Source organism: Rhipicephalus microplus, chromosome 6 (genome assembly GCF_043290135.1).
Source record: "Rhipicephalus microplus isolate Deutch F79 chromosome 6, USDA_Rmic, whole genome shotgun sequence".
Taxonomy (NCBI): Eukaryota; Metazoa; Arthropoda; class Arachnida; order Ixodida; family Ixodidae; genus Rhipicephalus; species Rhipicephalus microplus.
Window position 1 is genome coordinate 18,873,938 of NC_134705.1, and position 20,585 is coordinate 18,894,522.

Consider the following 20,585-nt stretch of genomic DNA (forward strand, 5'->3'; position numbering starts at 1 on the left):
TTTTTTCGATGGTTCTGAATCTTAATTCTAAAAAGTCCTGTACACCTGATAATCTCCGAAATGTGTTCCTAAGAAGGTATGCCGAACATTTCGTTAAATTCCTGCATGAAATCTTCCGTGTTTCATTGTTGTCATCAAAGCTACCATGCGACTGGAAAGCCGCACGCATAAGTCCTGTGTTTAAGAAAGGTGATCGCTTGTCGCCTCAAAATTACCGACCCATATCCTTGACCTCACCCTGCTGCAAATAATAGAACACATAATTTCTACACAAATTGGTAATTTTTTGACTCAACATTCAATCCTGACCAATTTTCAACACGGCTTTAGAAAGGGATATTCGACAGTGACGCAACTAGCTACAATAATCCACTCATTTGCACTTGACCTGGATAACAATAGGCAAACTGACATAATATTTTTGGATTTCAGTAAGGCATTCGACAGGGTTCCACTCGACAAATTGATCTTGAAACTTAAACGTATTGGCCTTCCCGAAATCCTTGTAAACTGGATTGCTGACTATCTAACTAACCGTGAACAGTTTGTTGCTATTAATGACCAGCGTTCGCAGTCTCTACAGCTCACATCAGGTGTACCCCAAGGAAGCGTCCTAGGGCCATTGCTTTTTCTTTTATACATAAATGATATTGTAAATGTCATCACCTCTTCTGTACAAACTAGATTATTTGCAGACGATTGTGTTTTGTTCCGAGATATTAACTCTTTAGATGATCAAAATGAACTTAACTCAAACCTTCATAATATTCATCTGTGGCTCAATAAGTGTGAAATGATCCTTAACGCAGAAAAGAGTGTCTGCATGCGTTTGACACGTAAGAAAGTTCCACTTAATAATACGTACATGCTTGGGTCTTCAACTCTTAGAGAGGTTAAAAGCTACAAATATTTGGGCCTAACTATAACTAGTAATTTGTCTTGGAACATGCATGTAGACAACATATGTTCAGCTGCCTTTCGGAAACTTGGTTTTCTAAGACATAAACTGCGTACCTGTCCTTCCAATGTAAAGCTTCTTCGTTATTATTCTTTTATACGACCTAAACTGGATTACGCCAGCATTGTATGGGACCCTTACACAAAGCTTAATATTAACAAACTTGAGTGGGTTCAAAGGAAAGCTGTTCAGTTTATATATTCAAAATACTTACCGTCGGATTCACCTTCCGCGCTGATGTCTGCAAATGACATTCAGACCCTTGAATCCCGCAGACGCGAACAACGGCTGGATTTCCTTCAATTATTACTTAATCAAAAACTCGCAATCGATTCATCGCCTTACTTATCTTTTCTGTCAACAAGGAACACACGACATCATCATCCCAATTTGCTAACCCCATTTTTTGCGAGAACCGATGCCTTTATGTATTCTTTTTTTCCGCGAACAGTGTCGGACTGGAACAAGTTATGCGAACCTCATTCATTGTAACGTATGTGTTACGAATTGGTAAAGTATGAGGTATGCCATGTATTGTCGTTGTTTGGCGCAGGTTACTACTTGTGTTGTGGAACATAGTGTAATGTAGTGTTGTAGAACCGGGTGTGTTGTTGCTTTGCAAATTGAAGTTTGTTGTAGTATATACAGCCAAGTGTGATGTTGTTCCATAGCGAAGTGTATTCTAGCGTGTAAAACAAAGTGTGTTTTCCGTATGAAGTACGTCATAACGCCTGTGGTATGCGTGACGTGCCCTTCCTGCTTGGACCACTTAGTGTCCGCAGTAGGTATTAATTAAATAAATAAATAAATAATTAAATAATATTCTGTCAAAACACAAAAAACAAGCCCTTCGGTATACACTTCTTTTCCTTGTTCATTAACGAGTGTCTCGTACTGGCAAACATGGTATCATTGGTTGTATACGAGGGACTACTAGTCAGCTGCCCGCTCGTAATGATTTCACGTGCTACGTGACGCCACACATGCGCATAAAAGAGTGTGTTACCCTCGCTGCTTGGCTTTTAAATGGCGCTGACCAACACTCCTACTTCTAAATTTACATATAAACTCAAAAAAAGGTGGGGTGAAGGAAGGCCGCTGTGATCGCTCAGTGGATAGAGCATCGAACGCGTTATTCGAAGGTCGTAGGTTCAATTCCTGCTCACGGCTGGTTATTTTTTCACACTCTTTTCTTTCTCTTTATACATTACATTTGTTCAAAAAGATTCACCTATACATTCTTCGGCATTACTGTGTGTTCATTCTCAATATTATTGTGTCAAAACACGAAAAAACGAGTCCTTAGGTGTACACGTCTTTCCCTTATTCATAAACGACGGTCTCGTACTGGCAGACTTGGTGTCATTAGGTTGTATGCGAAGGACTATTAGTCAGCTGCCCACTCATATCAAGTTCACGTGCTACGTGACGCCACACTTGCGCATAAAAGTGTGTTTGACACTTGCTGCTTGGTTTATAAATGGCGCTGACCGACATTCGTATTCTTAAATTTACATATAAACGCAAAAACGTTGGGTGTGGGAAGGCCGCTGTGATATCTCAGTGGTTAAAGCATCGAACGCGTTATTCGGAATTCGTAGGTTCGATTCCTGCTCACGGCTGGTTATTTTTTCACCCACTTTTCTTTCTTCTTATTGACAATCCATTTGTTTTAATAACTTCCCCTATACATTCCTTGTCATTACTCTCGGTTAGATCTCATTAATATTGTTGAGACGAAAAAACGAGCGTTTAGGTATACACTTATTTCCCTTATTCATTAATGAGGGTCTCGTACTGGCGAACTTGGTGTCATTAGCTTATATACGACGGACTATTAGTCAGCTGCCCGCTCATAATAACTTCACGTGCTACGTGACGCGACACATGCGCATAAAATAGTTTTTCACACTCGCTGCTTGGCTTATAGATAGCGCTGACTGACACTCCTACTTCTAAATTTACTTATAAACCCAAAAAAGTGGGGTGAGGGAAGGCCGCAGTGATATCTCAGTGGTTAGAGCATCGAACGTGTTATTCGAAGGTCGTAGGTTCAATTCCTGCTCATGGCTTGTTATTTTTCACCCACTTTTCTTTCTTCCTTATGACATTCCATTTGTTCTAATAACTTCCCCTATACATTCCTTGGCATTACTGTTCGTTAGATCTCAATATTATTGTGTCAAGACACGAAAAAACGAGCCCTTAGGTATACACTTCTTTCCCTTATTCATTACCGAGGGTCTCGTACTGGCGAACTTGGTGTCATTAGCTTATATACGACGAACTATTAGTCAGCTGCCCGCTCGTAATAAGTTCACGTGCTACGTGACACGACACATGCGCATAAAAGAGTTTTTCACACTCGCTGCTTGGCTTATAGATAGCGCTGACTGACACTCCTACTTCTAAATTTACATATGAACCCAAAAACGTGGGGTGAGGGAAGGCCGCAGTGATATCTCAGTGGTTAGAGCATCGAACGTATTATTCGAAGGTCGTAGGTTCAATTCCTGCTAGTGGCTTGTTATTTCTCACCCACTTTTCTTTGTTCCTTATGACATTCCATTTGTTCTAATAACTTCCCCTATATATTCCTTGGCATTGTTTGTTAGATCTCATTATTATTGTGTCAAAACACGAAAAAACGAGCCCTTAGGTATACACTTCTTTCCCTTATTCATGAACGAGTGTCTCGTACTGGCGAACTTGGTGTCATTAGCTTATATACGACGAACTATTAGTCAGCTGCCCGCTCGTAATAAGTTCACGTGCTACGTGACACGACACATGCGCATAAAAGAGTTTTTCACACTCGCTGCTTGGCTTATAGATAGCGCTGACTGACACTCCTACTTCTAAATTTACATATGAACCCAAAAAAGTGGGGTGAGGGAAGGCCGTAGTGATATCTCAGTGGTTAGAGCATCGAACGTATTATTCGAAGGTCGTAGGTTCAATTCCTGCTAGTGGCTTGTTATTTCTCACCCACTTTTCTTTGTTCCTTATGACATTCCATTTGTTCTAATAACTTCCCCTATAAATTCCTTGGCATTGTTTGTTAGATCTCATTATTATTGTGTCAAAACACGAAAAAACGAGCCCTTAGGTATACACTTCTTTCCCTTATTCATGAACGAGTGTCTCGTACTGGCGAACTTGGTGTCATTAGCCTATATACGACGGACTATTAGTCAGCTGCCCGCTCGTAATAAGTTCACGTGCTACGTGACGCCACACATGCGCATAAAAGAGAGTTTCACACTTTCTGCTTTGCTTATAGATGGCGCTGACTGACACTCCTATTTCTAAAATTACATATACACCCAAAAAAGTGGGGTGAGGAAAGGCTGCTGTGATAGCTCAGTGGTTAAAGCATTGAACGTGTTATTCAAAGGTCGTAGGTTCAATTCCTGCTCATGGCTTTTTATTTTTTCACCCACTTTTTTTTCTTCCTGATGACATTCCATTTGTTCTAATAACTTTCCCTATACATTCCTTGGCATTACTGTTTGTTAGATCTCATTACTATTGTGTCAAAACAGGAAAAAATGAGCCCTTGGGTATACACTTTTTTCCCTTATTCATTAACGAGACCCTCGAACTGGCAGACTTGGTGTCATTAGGTTGTATACAAGGGTTAATTGCCAGCCGCCCGCTCGTATTATGTTGACGTGCTACGTGACGCCACACATGCGCATGAAAGAGTGTTCCACACTCGCTGCTTGGTTTATAGATGGCGCTGACCGACACTCCTGATTCTAAATTTACATATAAACCCCCAAAAAGAAGTGAGGTAAGGCCGCTGTAATACCTCAGTGGTTAGAGCATCGAACGTGGTAGTCGAAGGTCGTAGGTTCGATTCCTGCACACGGCTGGTTATTTTTTCGCCCACTTCTTTTTTCTCATCGACATTCAATTTGTTCTAATCACTTCCCCTTTACAATCCTTGGTATTACTGTCAGTTAGATCTCATTATTATTGTGTCAAAACACGAAAAAACAAGCCGTTAGGTATACACTTTTTTCCATTATTCATTAAGAAGGGTCTCGTACTGGATCACTTAGTGTCATTAGGTTGTATACGAGGGACTATTAGTCAGCCGCCCGCTCGTACTAAGTACACGTGCTACGTGACGCCACACTTGCGCATAAAAGAGTGTTTCACACTCGCTGCTTGGCTTATAGAGGGCGCTGACCGACACTTCTACTTCTAAATTTACATATAAACCCAAAAAAGTGGGGTGAGGGAAGGCCGGTGTGTTAGCTCGGAGGTTAGAGCATCGAATGCATTACTTGAAGGTTGTAGGTTCGACTTCTGCTCATGGCTGGTTATTTTTTCCCCCACGTTTCTTTCTTTTTATTGACATTCCATTTGTTCTAATAACTTCCCCTGTACAATCCTTGGCATTACTGTCTGTTAGATCTCAATAGTATTTTGTCAAAACACGAAAAAACAAGCCCTTCGGTATACACTTCTTTCCATTATTCATTAACGAGTGTCTCCTACTGGCAAACATGGTATCATTAGTTTTATACGAGGGACTATTAGTCAGCTGCCCGTTCGTAATAAGTCCACTGCTACGTGACCCCACGCATGTGCATAAAAGAGTGTGTTACCCTCGCTGCTTGGCCTATAAATGGCGCTGACCGACACTCCTACTTCTAAATTTATATATGAACTCAAAATAGGTGGGGTGAGGGAAGGCCGCTGTGATCGCCCAGTGAATAGAGCATTGAACGCGTTATTCAAAGGTCGTAGGCTCGATTCCTGCTCACGGCTGGTTATTTTTTCACCCACATTTCTTTGTTCATATTGACATTCCATTTGTTTTAATAACTTTCCCTATACATTCTTGGGCATTACTGTCTGTTAGATCTCATTATTATTGTGTCAAAACACGAAAAAACAAGCCCGTAGTATACACATCTTTCCCCTAATTATTAACAAAGGTCTCGTACTGGCAGACTTAGTGTCATTAGGTTGTATAGAAGGAACTATTAGTCAGCCGCCCGGTCGTAATAAGTTGACGTGCTACGTGACGCCACACATGCGCATGAAAGGGTGTTCCACACTCGCTGCTTGATTTATAGATGGCGCTGACCGACACTCCTATTTCTAAGTTTACATATAAACCCAAAAAAGTGGGATGAGGGAAGGATGCTGTGATATCTCGGTGGTTAGAGCATCGAACGCGTTATTTGGAAATCGTAGGTTTGATTCCTGCTCAGGGCTGGCTATTTTTTCACCCACTTTTCTTTCTTCCTTATGACATTCCATTTGTTCTAATAACTTCCCCTATACATTCCGTGGCATTACTGTTTGTTGGATCTTATTATTATTGTGTGAAAACACGAAAAAACGAGCCCTTAGGTATACACTTCTTTCCCTTATTCAATAACGAGGGTCTCGTACTGGCGAACTTGGTGTCATTAGCTTATATGCGACGGACTATTATTCAGCTGCCCGCTCGTAATTAGTTCACGTGCTACGTGACGCGACACATGCGCATAAAAGAGTTTTTCACACTCGCTGCTTGGCTTATAGACAGCGCTGTCCGAAACTCCTACTTCTAAATTTACATATAAAACCAAAAAAGTGGGGTGAGGGAAGGCCGCAGTGATAGCTCAGTGGTTAGAGCATTGAACGTGTTATTCAAAGGTCGTAGGTTCAATTCCTGCTCATGGCTTGTTATTTTTTCACCCACTTTTTTTTCTTCCTGATGACATTCCATTTGTTCTAATAACTTTCCCTATACATTCCTTGGCATTACTGTTTGTTAGATCTCATTACTATTGTGTCAAAACAGGAAAAAATGAGCCCTTGGGTATACACTTTTTTCCCTTATTCATTAACGAGACCCTCGAACTGGCAGACTTGGTGTCATTAGGTTGTATACAAGGGACAATTGCCAGCCGCCCGCTCGTATTATTTTGACGTGCTACGTGACGCCACACATGCGCATGAAAGAGTGTTCCACACTCGCTGCTTGGTTTATAGATGGCGCTGATTCTAAATTTACATATAAACCCCCAAAAAGGGGTGAGGTAAGGCCGCTGTAATACCTCAGTGGTTAGAGCATCGAACGCGGTAGTCGAAGGTCGTAGGTTCGATTCCTGCACACGGCTGGTTATTTTTTCGCCCACTTCTTTTTTCTCATCGACATTCAATTTGTTCTAATCACTTCCCCTTTACAATCCTTGGTATTACTGTCAGTTAGATCTCATTATTATTGTGTCAAAACACGAAAAAACAAGCCGTTAGGTATACACTTTTTTCCATTATTCTTTAAGAAGGGTCTCGTACTGGATCACTTAGTGTCATTAGGTTGTATACGAGGGACTATTAGTCAGCCGCCCGCTCGTACTAAGTACACGTGCTACGTGAGGCCACACCCGCATAAAAGAGTGTTTCACACTTTCTGCTGGGCTTATAGATGGCGCTGACTGACACTCCTACTTTTAAAATTACACATACACCCAAAAAAGTGGGGTGAGGAAAGGCTGCTGTGATAGCTCAGTGGTTAAAGCATCGCATGCGTTATTCGAAAGTCGTAGGTTTGATTTCTGCCCACGGCTGGTTATCTTTTACGCTTTTTTTTCTTCTTATTGACCTTCCATTTGTTTTATAATTCCCCCTATACATTCCTTGGCATTACTGTCTGTTGGATCTCATTATTATTGTGTCAAAACACGAAAAAACTAGCCCTTAGGTGTACTGTTCTTTTCCTTATTCATTAATGAGGGTCTCTTACTGGCAGACTTGGTGTCATTAGGTTGTATAAAAAGACAATTAGTAAGCTGCCAGTTCATAATAGGATCACGTGCTACGTGACGCCACACATGCGCATGAAAGAGTGTTTCACACTCGCTGCTTGCCCCGGCGCGGTGGCTTAGTGGCTAAGGTACTCGGCTGCTGAACCGCAGGTCGTGATTTCGTATCCCGGCTGCGGTGGCTGCATTTCTGATGGAGGCAAAATTGTTGTACGCCCGTGTTCTCAGATTTGGGTGCACGTTAAAGAACCGCAGGTGGTCGAAATTCACGGAGCCCTCCACAACGGCGTCTCTCATAGTCATACGGTGGTTTTGGGTCGTTAAACCCCACAAATATTCATTACACTCGCTGCTTGGCTTATAGATGGCACTGACCGACACTTCTACTTCTAAATTTACATATACACCCAAAACAGTGGGGTGAGGGAAGGCCGCTGTTATAGCTCAATGGTTAGAGCATCGAACGCCTTATTCGAAGGTCGTTGGTTCGATTCCTGCTCAAAGCTGGTTATTTTTTCACCCACCTTTTTTTCTTCTTATTTACATTCCGTTTGTTCTAATAACTTCCCCCATACATTCCTTGGCATTACTGTCCGTTACATTTCATTATTATTGTGCCAAAACACGAAAAAACGAGCCCTTAGGTATACACCTCTTTTCCTTAATCATTAACGAGGGTCTAGTACTGGCAGACGTGGTGTCATTAGGTTGTATACGAGGGACTATTAGTCAGCTGCCCGCTCGTAATAAGTTCACGTGCTACGTGACGCCACACTTGCGCATAAAAGAGTGTTTTACACTCGCTGCTTGGCTTATAGAGGGCGCTGACCGACACTCCTACGTCTAAATTTACATATAAACCTAAGAAAGTGGGGTGAGGGAATGCCGGTGTGTTAGCTCGGAGGTTAGAGCATCGATTGTATTACTGGAAGGTCGTAGGTTCGACTTCTGCTCACGGCTGGTTATTTTTTCACCCACGTTTCTTTCTTTTTATTGACATTCCATTTGTTCTAATAACATCCCCTATACAATCCTTGGCATTACTTTCTGTTATTTCTCGCTATTTTAAGACGCTGCTGCCCAACTTCATAAAAAATGACCCGACTAAATACTGGAACTACATTGGTGACAGAAAGAAACCTCTCACCGAAATGGCAATTGATAGCGTGATTGTAACCGATCAAAGAAAGATTGCTGATCATCTTAATGCGTATTTTCAAAGTGTGTTTTCCGGCTCTAGTGTTTATGTTCCAAACGGTAGAGTGTTCGACCCATGCGAAGTCTCTTTCGTGTCTTATTCTGGTGTTTTTTCGATGCTTCCGAATCTTAATTCTAAAGAGTCCTGTGGACCCGATAATCTCCGAAGTGTGTTCCTAAGAACATATGCGGAACATGTCGTTAAATTCCTGCATGAAATCTTCCGTGTTTCATTGTTGTCATCAAAGCTACCATGTGACTGGAAAGCCGCACGCATATGTCCTGTGTTTAAGAAAGGTGATCGCTTGTCGCCTCAAAATTACCGAACCATATCCTTGACCTCACCCTGCTGCAAATTAATAGAACACATAATTGCTACACAAATTGGCAATTTTTTGACTCAACATTCAATCCTGACCAATTTTCAACACGGCTTTAGAAAGGGATATTCGACAGTGACGCAACTAGTTACAATAATCCACTCATTTGCACTTAGCCTGGATAACAATAGGCAAACTGACATAATATTTTTGGATTTCAGCAAGGCATTCGACAGGGTTCCACACGACGAATTGATCTTGAAACTTAAACGTATTGGCCTTCCCGAAATCCTGGTAAACTGGATTGCTGACTATCTAAATAATCGTGAACAGTTTGTTGCTATTATGACCAGCGTTCGCAGTCCCTACAGGTCACATCAGGTGTTCCCCAAGGAAGCGTCCTAGGGCCATTGCTTTTTCTTTTATACATAAATGATATTGTAAATGTCATCACCCCTTCTGTACAAATTAGATTATTTGCAGACGATTGTGTTTTGTTCCGGGATATTAACTCTTTAGGTGATCAAAATGAACTCAACTCAAACCTTCATAATATTCATCTGTGGTGCAATGAGTGGGGAATGATCCTTAATGCAGAAAAGAGTGTCTGCATGCATTTGACACTTAAGAAAGTTCCACTAAATAATACGTACCAGCTTGGGTCTTCAACTTTTAGAGAGGTTAAAAGCTACAAATATTTGGGCCTAACTATAACTAGTAATTTGTCTTGGAACATGCATGTAGATAACATATGTTCAGCTGCCTTTCGGAAACTTGGTTTTCTAAGACATAAACTGCGTACCTGTCCTTCCAATGTAAAGCTTCTTCGTTATTATTCTTTTATACGACCTAAACTGGATTACGCCAGCATTGTATGTGACCCTTACACAAAGCTTAATATTATCAAACTTGAGCGGGTTCAAAGGAAAGCTGTTCAGTTTATATATTCAAAATACTTACCGTCGGATTCACCTTCCGCGCTGATGTCTGCAAACGACATTCAGACCCTTGAATCCCGCAGACGCGAACAACGGCTGGATTTCCTTCAATTATTACTTAATCAAAAACTCGCAATCGATTCATCACCTTACTTATCTTTTCTGTCAACAAGGAACACACGACGTCATCATCCCAATTTGCTAACCCCATTTTTTGCGAGAACCGATGCCTTTATGTATTCTTTTTTTCCGCGAAGAGTGTCGGACTGGAACAAGTTATGCGAACCTCATTCATTGTAACGTATGTGTAACGAATTGGTAAAGTATGAGGTATGCAATGTATTGTCGTTGTTTGGCGCAGGTTACTACTTGTGTTGTGGAACATAGTGTAATGTAGTGTTTTAGAACCGGGTGTGTTGTTGCTTTGCATATTGAAGTTTGTTGTAGTATATAGAGCGAAGCGTGATGTTGTTCCATAGCGAAGTGTATTCTAGCGTGTAAAACAAAGTGTGTTTTCCGTATGATGTACGTCATTACGCCTGTGGTATGCGTGACGTGCCCTTCCTGCTTGGACCACTTAGTGTCCACAGTATGTATTAATTAAATAAATAAATAAATAAATAAATAATATTCTGTCAAAACACAAAAAACAAGCCCTTCGGTATACACTTCTTTTCCTTGTTCATTAACGAGTGTCTCGTACTGGCAAACATGGTATCATTGGTTGTATACGTGGGACGATTAGTCAGCTGCCCGCTCGTAATAAGTTCACGTGCTACGTGACGCCACACATGCCCATAAAATAGTGTGTTACACTTGCTGCTTGGTTTATAAATGGCGCTGACCGACATTCGTATTTTTAAATTTACATATAAACGCAAAAACGTTGGGTGTGGGAAGGCCGCTGTGATATCTCAGTGGTTAAAGCATCGAACGCGTTATTCGGAATTCGTAGGTTCGATTCCTGCTCACGGCTGGTTATTTTTTCACCCACTTTTCTTTCTTCTTATTGAAAATCCATTTGTTTTAATAACTTCCCCTATACATTCCTTGTCATTACTCTCGGTTAGATCTCATTATTATTGTTGAGACGAAAGACGAGCCTTTAGGTATACACGTATTTCCCTTATTCATAATTGAGGGTCTCGTACTGGCGAACTTGGTGTCATTAGCTTATATACGACGGACTATTAGTCAGCTGCCCGCTCATAATAACTTCACGTGCTACGTGACGCGACACATGCGCTTAAAATAGTTTTTCACACTCGTTGCTTCGCTTATAGATAGCGCTGACTGACACTCCTACTTCTAAATTTACATATAAACCCAAAAAAGTGGGGTGAGGGAAGGCCGTAGTGATATCTCAGTGGTTAGAGCATCGAACGTGTTATTCGAAGGTCGTAGGTTCAATTCCTGCTCATGGCTTGTTATTTTTCACCCACTTTTTTTTCTTCCTTATGACATTCCATTTGTTCTAATAACTTCCCATATACATTCCTTGGCATTACTGTTCGTTAGATCTCAATATTATTGTGTCAAAACACGAAAAAACGAGCCCTTAGGTATACACTTCTTTCCCTTATTCATTACCGAGGGTCTCGTACTGGCGAACTTGGTGTCATTAGCTTATATACGACGAACTATTAGTCAGCTGCCCGCTCGTAATAAGTTCACGTGCTACGTGACGCGACACATGCGCATAAAAGAGTTTTTCACACTCGCTGCTTGGCTTATAGATAGCGCTGACCGACACTCCTACTTCTAAATTTATATATGAACTCAAAAAAGGTGGGGTGAGGCAAGGCCGCTGTGAACGCCCAGTGAATAGAGCATCGAACGCGTTATTCAAAGGTCGTAGGCTCGATTCCTGCTCACGGCTGGTTATTTTTTCACCCACATTTCTTTGTCCATATTGACATTCCATTTGTCTTAATAACTTCCCCTTTACCATCTTGGGCATTACTGTCTGTTAGATCTCATTATTATTGTGTCAAAACACGAAAAAACGAGCCCGTAGTTTACACATCTTTCCCTTATTTATTAACAAAGGTCTCGTACAGGCAGACTTGGTGTCATTAGGTTGTATACAAGGGACTATTAGTCAGCCGCCCGCTCGTAATAAGTTGACGTGCTACGTGACGCCACACATGCGCATGAAAGAGTGTTCCACGCTCGCTGCTTGATTTATAGATGGCGCTGACCGACACTCCTAATTCTAAATTTACATATACACTCAAAAAAGTGGGGTGAGGGAAGGCTGCTGTGATATCTCGGTGGTTAGAGCATCGAACGCGTTATTTGGAAATCGTAGGTGTGATTCCTGCTCACGGCTGGCTATTTTTTCACCCACTTTTCTTTCTTCCTTATGACATTCCATTTGTTTTAATAACTTCCCCTATACATTCCGTGGCATTACTGTTTGTTAGATCTCATTACTATTGTGTGAAAACACCCAAAAAACGAGATCTTAGCTATACACCTCTTTCCCTTATTCATTAACGAGGGTCTCGTACGTCAGACTTGGTGCCATTAGGTTGCATTCGAGGAAATATTAGTCAGCTGCCCGCTCATATTAAGTTCACGTGCTACGTGACGCAACACATGGGCATCAAAGAGTGTTTCACACTCGCTTCTTGGATTATAGATGGCGCTGACCGACACTCCTACTTCTAAATTTACATATAAACCCCCAAAATTGGGGTGAGGGAAGGCCGCTGTAATACCTCAGTGGTTAGAGCATTCAACGCGGTAGTCGAAGGCCGTAGGTTCGATTCCTGCACACGGCTGGTTATTTTTTCACCCACTTCTTTTTTCTCATCGACATTCCATTTGTTTTAATACCTTCCCTTTTACATTGCTAGGTATTACTGTCTGTTAGATCTCAATTTTATTGTGTCAAAATACGAAAAAACGAGCTCTTAGGTATACACTTTTTTCCGTTATTCATTAATAAGGGTCTCGTACTGGCAGACTTAGTGTCATTAGGTTCTATACGAGGGACGATTAGTCAGCCGCCCGCTCGTACTAATTACACGTGCTACGTGAGGCCACACATGCACATAAAAGTGTGTTTCACACTTTCTGCTTCGCTTATAGATGGCGCTGACTGACACTCCTACTTCTAGATTTACATATAAACCCAAAAAAGTGGGGTGAGGGAAGGCCGCTGAGATATCTCATTGGTTAGAGCATCGAACGCGTTATTCGAAGGTCATAGGTCTGATTTCTGCCCACGGCTGGTTATTTTTTCACCCACGTTTCTTTCTTTCTATTGACATTCCAATTGTTCTAATAACTTCTCCTATACAATCCTTGGCATTACTGTCTGCTAGATCTCAATAATAATTTGTCAAAATACAATAAACAAGCCCTTCTGTATACACTTTTTCCCCTCATTCATTAACGAGTGTCTCGTACTGGCAAACATGGTATCTTTGGTTGTATACGAGGGACTATTAGTCAGCTGCCCGCTCATATTAAGTTCACGTGCTACGTGAGGCCACACATGCACGTAAAAGTGTGTTTCACACTTTCTGCTTGGTTTATAGATGGTGCTGACTGACACTCCTACATCTAAGTTTACATATAAACCCAAAAAAGTGGGGTGAGGGAAGGCTGGTGTGTTAGCTCGGAGGTTAGAGCATCGAATGCATTACTGGAAGGTCGTATGTTCGATTCCTGCTCACGGCTGGTTATTTTTTCACACACTTTTCTTTCTCTTTATACATTACATTTGTTGTAAAAGCTTCACCTATACATTCTTTGGCATTACTGTGTGTTAATTCTCAATATTATTGTGTCAAAACACGAAAAAACGAGTCCTTAGGTGTACACTTCTTTCCTTTATTCATTAACGAGGGTCTCGTACTGGCAGGCTTGGTGTCATTAGGTTGTATACGAGGGACAATTAATCAGCTGCCCCCTCGTAATAAGTTCACGTGCTACGTGACGCCACACATGCGTGTGAAAGAGTGTTCCACACTCGCTGCTTGGTTTATAAATGGCGCTGACCAACACTCCTATTTCTAAATATACATATAAACCCAAAAAAGTGGGGTGAGGGAAGGCCGCTGTGATAGCTCAGTTGTTAGAGCATCGAAGCGTTATTCGACAGTCGTAGGCTCGATTCCAGCTTTCGCTGGTTATTTTTTCACACACTTTTATTTCTCTTTAAACATTACATTTGTTCTAAAAGCTTCACCTATACATTCTTTGGCATTACTGTGTGTTAATTCTCAATATTATTCTGTCAAAACACGAAAAAACGAGTCCTTAGGTGTACATTTCTTTCCCTTATTCATTAACGAGGGTCTCGTACTGGCAGACTTCGTGTCAATAGGTTGCATTCGAGGAACTATTAGTCAGCTGCCCGCTCGTAGTAAGTTCACGTGCTACGTGACGCCACACATCCGCATCAAAGAGTGTTCCACACTCGCTGCTTGGTTTATAAATGGCACCGACCGACACTCCTATTTATAAATTTACATATAAACGCAAAAACATTGGGTGTGGGAAGGCCGCTGTGATATCTCGGAGGTTAGAGCATCGGACGCGTTGTTCGGAATTCGTAGGTTCAATTTCTGCCCAAGGCTGGTTATTTTTACGCACTTTTCTTTCTTCTTATTGACCTTCCATTTGTTTTAAAATTCCCCCTATACATTCCTTGGCATTACTGTCTGTTTGATCGCAATATTATTGTGTCCAAATACGAAAAAACGAGCCCTTTGGTATACACTTCATACCTTATTCATTAATGAGGGTCTCGTACTGGCAGACTTGGTGGCATTAGGTTGTATACGAGGGACTATTAGTCAGCTGCCCGCCCTAATAAGTTCACGTGCTACGTGACGCCACACTTGCGCATAAAAGAGTGTTTCACACTCGCTGCTTGGCTTATTGATGGCGCTGACCGACACTCCTACCTCTAAATTTACATATAAACCCAAAATAGTGGGGTGAGGAAAGGCTGTTGTGATAGCTCAGTGGTTAAAGCATCGCACGCGTTATTCGAAGGTCATAGGTCTGATTTCTGCCCACGGCTGGTTATTTTTTCACCCACGTTTCTTTCTTTCTATTGACATTCCAATTGTTCTAATAACTTCCCCTATACAATCCTTGGCATTACTGTCTGCTAGATCTCAATAATAATTTGTCAAAATACGATAAACAAGCCCTTCGGTATACACTTTTTCCCCTCATTCATTAACGAGTGTCTCGTACTGGCAAACATGGTATCATTGGTTGTATACGAGGGACTATTAGTCAGCTGCCCGCTCATATTAAGTTCACGTGCTACGTGAGGCCACACATGCACGTAAAAGTGTGTTTCACACTTTCTGCTTGGTTTATAGATGGTGCTGACTGACACTCCTACTTCTAAAATTACATATACATCCAAAAAAGTGGGGTGAGGAAAGGCCGCTGTGATCGCTCAGTTGATAGAGCATCGAACGCGTATTTGAAGGTCGTAGGTTCGATTCCTGCTCACGGCTGGTTATTTTTTCACCCACGTTTCTTTCTTATCATTGACATTCCATTTCTTCTAATAACTTCCCCTATATGTTCCTTGACATTACTGTTTGTTAGATCTCAATATTATTGTGTCAAAACACCAAAAAACGAGATCTTAGGTATACACCTCTTTCCCTTATTGATTAACGAGGGTCTCGTACTGGCAGACTTGGTGTCATTGGGTTGCATTCGAGGAACTATTAGTTAGCTGCCCGCTCATATTAAGTTCACGTGCTACGTGAGGCCACACATGCGCTTAAAAGAGTGTGTTACACTCGCTGCTTGGCCTATAAATGGCGCTGACCAACACTCCTACTTCTAAATTTACATATAAAAAAAAGGTGAGGCGAGGGAAGGCTGCTGTGATCGCTCAGTGGATAGAGCATCGAACGCGTTATTCGAAGGTCGTAGGTTCGATTCCTACTCACGGCTAGTTATTTTTTCACACACTTTTCTTTCTCTTTATACATTACATTTGTTCTAAAAGCTTCACCTATACAATCTTTGGCATTACTGTGTGTCGATTCTCAATATTAGTGTGTCAAAACACGAAAAAACGAGTCCTAGGTGTACACTTTTTTTCCTTATCCAATAACGAGGGTCTGATACTGGCAGACTTTGTGTCATTAGGTTGTATACGAGGGACTATTAGTCAGCTGCCTCCTCGTAATAAGTTCACGTGCTACTTGACGCCAAACATGCGCATGAAAGAGTGTTCCACACTCGCTGCTTGGTTTATAAATGGCGCTGACTGGCACTCCTATTTCTAGATATACATATAAACCCAAAAAAGTGGGGTGAGGGAAGGCCGCTGTGATAGCTCAGTGGTTAGAGCATCGAACGCGTTATTCGACAGTCGTAAGCTGGATTCCGGCTCACGGCTGGTTATTTTTTCACACACTTTTCTTTCTCTTTATACATTACATTTGTTCTAAAAGCTTCACCTATACATTCTTTGGTATTACTGTGTGTTAGATCTCAATAATATTTTGTCAAAACACGGAAAAACAAGCCCTTCGGTATAGATTTCTTTTCCTTATTCATTAACTAGTGTCTCGTACTGGCAAACATGGTATCATTGGTTGTATACGAGGGACGATTAGTCAGCTGCCCGCTCGTAATAAGTTCACGTGCTACGTGACGCCACACATGTGCATAAAAAAGTGTGTTACACTTGCTGCTTGGCCCATAGATGGCGCTGACTGACACTCCTACTTCTAAAATTACATATATACCCAAAAAAAGTGGGGTGAGGAAAGGCCGCTGTGATCACGCGTTATTTGAAGGTCGTAGGTTCAATTCCTGTTCACGGCTGGTTATTTTTTCACAGACTTTTCTTTCACTGTATACATTACATTTGTTCTAAAAGCTTCACCTATACAATCTTTGGCATTACTGTGTGGTAATTCTCAATATTATTGTGTCAAAACACGAAAAAACGAGTCCTTAGGTGTACACTTCTTTCCCTTATTCATAAACGAGGGTCTCGCACTGGCAGACTTGGTGTCATTAGGTTGTATACGAAGGACTATTAGTCATCTGCCCACTCATATTATGTTCACGTGCTACGTGACGCCACACTTGCGCATAAAAGTGTGTTTCACACTTGCTGCTTGGTTTATAAATGGCGCTGACCGACATTCGTATCTTTAAATTTACATATGAACGCAAAAACGTTGGGTGTGGGAAGGCCGCTGTGATATCTCAGAGGTTAGAGCATCGAAAGCGTTGTTCGGAAATCGTAGGTTCGATTTCTGCCCACGGCTGGTTATTTTTACGCACTCTTCTTTCTTCTTATTGACCTTCCATTTGTTTTAAAATTCCCCCTAAACATTCCTTGGCATTACTGTCTGTTTGATCTCATTATTATTGTGTCAAAACACGAAAAAACGAGCCCTTAGGTGTACACTTCTTTCCCTTATTCATTAATGAGGATCTCGTACTGGCAGACTTGGTGTCATTAGGTTGTATACGAAGGACTATTAGTCAGCTGCCCGCTCGTAATAAGTTCATGTGCTACGTGACGCCACAGTTGCGCATAAAAGAGTGTGTTACACTCGCTGCTTGGTCTATAAATGGCGCTGACCGACACGCTTACTTCCAAATTTACATATAAACACAAAAAAGGTGGAATGAGGGAAGGTCGCTGTGATCGCTCAGTGGATAGAGCATCAAAGGCGTTATTTGAAGGTCGTAGGTTCAACTCCTGCTCACGGCTGGTTAATTTTTCACACACTTTTCTTTCTTTTTATACATTACATTTGTTCTAAAAGCTTCACCTATACATTCTTTGGCATTACTGTCTGCCAATTCTCAATATTATTGTATCAAAACACGAAAAATTGAGTCCTTAGGTGTACACCTCTTTCCCTTATTCATTACTGAGGGTCTCGTACTGGCAGACTTGGTGGCATTAGGTTGTATACGAGGGACTATTAGTCAGCTGCCCGCTTTAATAAGTTCACGTGCTACGTGACGCCACACTTGCGCATAAACGAGTGTTTCACACTAGCTGCTTGGCTTATAGATGGCGCTGACCAACACTCCAACCTCTAAATTTAGATATAAACCCAAAATAGTTGTGTGAGGGAAGGCCGGTGTGTTACCTCGGAGGTTAGAGCATCTAATGCATTACTGGAAGGTCGTAGGTTCGAATTCTGCTCACGGCTGGTTATTTTTTCACCAACGTTTCTTTCTTTCTATTGACATTCCAATTGTTCTAATAACTTCCCCTATACAATCCTTGGCATTACTGTCTGTTAGATCTCAATAATATTTTGTCAAAACACGAAAAAACAAGCCCTTCGGTATATACTTTTTCCCCTCATTCATTAACGAGTGCCTCGTACTGGCAAATATGGTATCATTGGTTGTATACGTGGGACTATTAGTCAGCTGCCCGCTCATATTAAGTTCACGTGCTACGTGAGGCCACACATGCCCATAAAAGAGTGTGTTACACTCGCTGCTTGGCTTATAGATGACGCTGATTGACACTCCTACTTCTAAGTTTATATATAAACCCCAAAAAGTGGGATGAGGAAAGGCCGCTGAGGTAGCTCAGTGGTTAGAGCATCGAACGCATTATTCGAAGGTCGTAGGTTCAATTCCTGCTCATGGCTTGTTATTTTGTCACGCACTTTTCTTTGTTCTTATTGACATTCCATTTGTTCTAATAACTACCCCTATACATTCCTTGACATTACTGTTTGTTAGATCTCACTATTATTGTGTCAAAACACCAAAAAACGAGATCTTAGGTATACACACCTTTCCCTTATTCATTAACGAGGGTCTCGTACTGGCAGACTTGGTGTCATTAGGTTGTATACGAGGGACTATTAGTCAGCTGCCCACTCGTAATAAGTTAACGTGCTACATGACGCCACACGTGCGCATAAAAGAGTGTTTCACACTTGCTTCTTGGCTTATAGATGGCGCTGACCGACACTCCTACTTCTAAATTTACATGTAAACCCTAAAAAGTGGGGTGATGGAAGGCCGGTGTGTTAGCTCAGTGGATAGAGCATCGAACGCGTTATTCGAAGGTCGTAGGTTTGATTCTTGCTCACGGCTAGTTATTCTTTCACACACTTTTCTTTCTCTTTATACATTACATTTGTTTAAAAGCTTCACCTATACAATCTTTGGCATTACTGTGTGTAGATTCTCAATATTAGTGTGTCAAAACACGAAACAACGAGTCCTTAGGTGTACACTTCTTTCCCTTATTCATTAACGAGGGTCTCGTACTGGCAGACTTAGTGTCATTAGGTTGTATACGAGGGACTAGTAGTCAGCCGCCCGCTCGTACTGAGTAAACGTGCTACGTGACGCCACACATGCGCATGAAAGCGTGTTCCGCACTCGCTGCTTGGTTTATAAATGGCGCTGACCAACACTCACATTTCTAAATTTACTTATAAACGCAAAAACGTTGGGTGTGGGAAGGCCCCTGTGATATCTCAGTGGTTAGAGCATCGAACGCGTTATTCGGAATTCGTAGGTTCGATTTCTGCCCACGGCTGGTTATTTTTTACAAAAGCACTTTTCTTTGTTCTTATTGACCTTCCATTTGTTTTATATTTCCCCCTATACATTCCTTGGCATCACTGTCTGTTTGATCTCACTATTATTGTGTCAAAACACGAAAAAACGAGCCCTTAGGTGTACACTTCTTTCCCTTATTCATTAATGAGGGTCTCGTACTGGCAGACTTGGTGGCATTGGGTTGTATACGAGGGACTATTAGTCAGCTGCCCACTCGTAATACGTTCACGTGCTACGCGACGCAATGCATGCGCATGAAAGAGTGTTTCACACTCGCTGCTTGGCTTATAGATGGCGCTGACCGACACTCCTACTTCTAAATTTACATATAAACCCCAAAAAGTGGGGTGAGGGAAGGCCGCTGCAATACTTCAGTGGTTAGAGCATCGAACGCGGTAGTGAAGGTCGTAGGTTCGATTCCTGCACACGGTTGGTTATTTTTTCACCCACTTCTTTCTTCTTATTGACATTCCATTTGTTTTAATAACTTCACCTATACATTCCTTGACATTACTGTCTGTTAGATCTCATTATTATTGTGTCAAAAAACCAAAAAAACGAGATCTTGGGTATACACCTCTTTCCCTTATTGATTAACGAGGGTCTCGTACTGGCAGACTTGGTGTCATTAGGTTGCATTCGAGGAACTATTAGTTAGCTGCCCGCTCATATTAAGTTCACGTGCTACGTGAGGCCACACATGCGCTTAAAAGAGTGTGTTACACTCGCTGCTTGGCCTATAAATGGCGCTGACCAACACTCCTACTTCTAAATTTACATATAAAAAAAACGTGAGGCGAGGGAAGGCTGCTGTGATCGCTCAGTGGATAGAGCATCG

At 41.6% G+C, this 20,585-nt stretch overlaps 2 non-coding genes across 2 annotated transcripts; both read left to right on the plus strand.

Moving 5' to 3' along the window:
• Window positions 1-4,310: 4,310 nt before the first annotated feature.
• On the plus strand, window positions 4,311-4,383 carry TRNAT-UGU (transfer RNA threonine (anticodon UGU)). Its single transcript has one exon. It is a non-coding gene; the product is annotated as a tRNA-Thr (tRNA).
• Window positions 4,384-6,571: 2,188 nt separating this feature from the next.
• On the plus strand, window positions 6,572-6,647 carry TRNAT-UGU (transfer RNA threonine (anticodon UGU)). The gene has a single exon. It is a non-coding gene; the product is annotated as a tRNA-Thr (tRNA).
• The last annotated feature ends 13,938 nt before the right edge of the window (window positions 6,648-20,585 follow it).